Source organism: Carlito syrichta, unplaced genomic scaffold (genome assembly GCF_000164805.1).
Source record: "Carlito syrichta isolate Samal-C Ts95f unplaced genomic scaffold, Tarsius_syrichta-2.0.1 Scaffold314716, whole genome shotgun sequence".
Lineage (NCBI taxonomy): Eukaryota > Metazoa > Chordata > Mammalia > Primates > Tarsiidae > Carlito > Carlito syrichta.
Window position 1 is genome coordinate 34,124 of NW_007258812.1, and position 2,649 is coordinate 36,772.

The 2,649-nt window shown below is 45.2% G+C and overlaps 1 pseudogene; it reads right to left on the minus strand.

Moving 5' to 3' along the window:
- Nucleotides 1–766: 766 nt before the first annotated feature.
- On the minus strand, nt 767–1,715 carry LOC110596843 (annotated as a pseudogene).
- Nucleotides 1,716–2,649: the final 934 nt, after the last annotated feature.

A 2,649-nucleotide genomic window follows, 5' to 3' on the forward strand; every position in this document is an offset into this window, starting at 1 on the left:
TGAGCAGTGTTTTGTAGTTCTCATTGTAAAGTTCTTTCACTTCACTGGTTAGGAAGATGCTGAGGTATTTTATTTCTTTTTGTGGCTATTGTGAATGGGATTGTGTTTTAATTTGGGTCTCTGCCTGCTTGGTGTTGGTGTATAAGAATGCAACTGTCTTTTGCACATTCATTTTGTACCCTGAGACTTGGTCAAAGTTCTTTATCAGTGCAAGCAGGTTTTTGACAGATTCTCTTGGATTTTCAAGGTATAGGATCACATCACCAGCAAAGAGGGATAACTTGACTTCCTCTTTTCCTGTTTGGATACCTTCTTTTGTCTCATTGCTAGAGCTAGGACTTCCAACACAATGTTGAGCAAGAGTGAGAGTGGGCAGCTTTGTCTTCTTCCAGTTTTCAGGTGAAATGTTTCCAGTGTCTGTCCATTTAGCAATGTGTTAGCTGTGGTTTTATCATAGATGGCACTTACTATTCTGAGGTATGTCCCTTCTACACCTAGGTGTTTGAGGGTTTTTATCAAGAAAGATGCTGGATTTTATCAAAAGCTTCTTCTGCATCTAATGATACAATCACGTGGTTCTGGTTTTTACATCTGTTGATGTCTTTAACGACATTCATGGCCTTGTGAATGTCGAACTTCATTGGAAGTTCTGATTTCCAGGAAAGCCAGGCCCACTGTCCACAGGACTTCATCCGGCCATCCTGGGGGGGTGGGGCTTCAAGTGCCCATTCACTCCTGTCCAGTTTTCCTGCAGCCAAGGGAGTTCTCAGGAAGCAGGAAGCGGCTGTGTCTCCACAGTCGTGGGTGAGTGTGGCAGCTACACCTGCTCAGTGCACTGTGGAAAGCGGCACACATGCTTGGCACAGTTGTCCATGGCTGCTTCTTTCTGTTGAAGACACTTCTTGAAGGCCTCAAAAGGCTCAGCACAGGCCTGACGGATCTGGCGGATGATTGGGTGGGAGGATGTGTATCAAGCAATGCTCATCTTGAGGTTGTGACAGTCTTGCTACCATGTCTCAAGCTTGGCTGCCACACACTGACCACCCTGCTCCAGCTCCTGGCCACAGTAGCGAGCCTGGAAATACAAATTTTAACTCAGCTAACATTGTTTGAATGAGAATATGTACATGCCTGTCTAAACACCAAATAAATACACAAATATGAGTAAGACCTTAATGAATTTATAGCCATGTTTCCACAAGTAAACAATAACCAAAAAACATTTATTTACATATTTCCTACTGATTCATTTACTAGTTGTAATGACATGAACAAATATGAATAAACAAACTATACTCTCAAAAAGCTTACAATCTTTTTGGAAAGAAATATTAAAAACGCATTTTCTTTTGAAAGAGCCTTATTAAATTATTCTTGGGTTTCTTTTAATTCACATTTAAAACATAATACTGGACTTCTGGCAAGATGGCGACAGGCCGGCAGGGTCTGTGAAACCCTCTGCGAAAGAGAACACCCATAAAGACCCTAGCTCTCTCCCAGGGGCTGCAGCCCCTATCTTCCGCAGCCTGCTCTTCACAGGGCGCTCAGCCGCCACTGTCACCCGCGGTCGCTACTCAGATATCACGACAAACCGGGCTGCTTGCAGTGGCGGGTACTGCCACTGCGGTCATTCCCAGCTCATACCTGAAGAAACCCACGACTTCAGACCGTGAAGCCCCGCAAGCAGGATCTTCTGAGATCCCCGCTGCCGCCATGCCCCTAGCCCAGAGAAAGGCCTGTGGAACTCCCCCTGAAGTTGCCGGCAGGTTGCGGATCCGTAGCGGGCTCCGTCCCCTCTGGACTGTAGCGTGGGATAGCACCACCTGCTGGGGAACCAAGGCAATAACATCAAAACGGGAATGGCAGAGGCTCGTCCAGCTTGAAAAATGGAAAAAGCCAGATCTCAGTGATAGACTGGGCAGGGGGTCCATATCTGAACAGCAGGCCAGGGGCAACTGACCCTAAGGGTGAACAAATCTACCAGTCTACAAAGACAGCTAGAAATCAGAGCTGAAAGGACAATGGACTTAAAGAAAAGTCTCAGAGTGTGCTTCACTGGTTCTGCTAGTCTACTGACTTTAATCTATCCCCCCCCTTTTTTTCTTTTCTTTTTTCTTTTCTCCCCCCCTTTTCCTTTTTTCTTATTTCTCTGTAAATCCCATATTGGTATAAAGGAATAGCACACCAACAAGGAGGTTGATCGGTGTGTACATTAGCATCATTGTATGTTTTAGATTTTTATATGGTTGTTGGCTAGTTTTCAGTCGTGGTTATTGTTTTTCTTTATATTTGTTTCAGTCTTTGTGTTTCTTTTCACTTACCAGGCGGTACACTCAATTGTTTTCCCTCTCACCCCCCTCTCTCTCTCTCCACCCCCACTGCCTGCTCCACTTTCTCCCCTCTGTTAACCTCATTTTGCTTTCAGGGAGTAAACCTACAACCCCACTGCATGGACAGACTCCAAGGCAGTAGGAAGTGGGTTTCAGACTATCCATACGGCTGTTGGCGAACACCAGGATCTGCAGAGAGATTTTGAATCACAGCTCCCCCTTAATTAAATCCCAAAACTACAAAAAGGACTGCCCTCGACCCACAGTCCAACTCCAGAACTGAACAAAGCAAGAGGAAATATATTAGGAAGAATAGGAG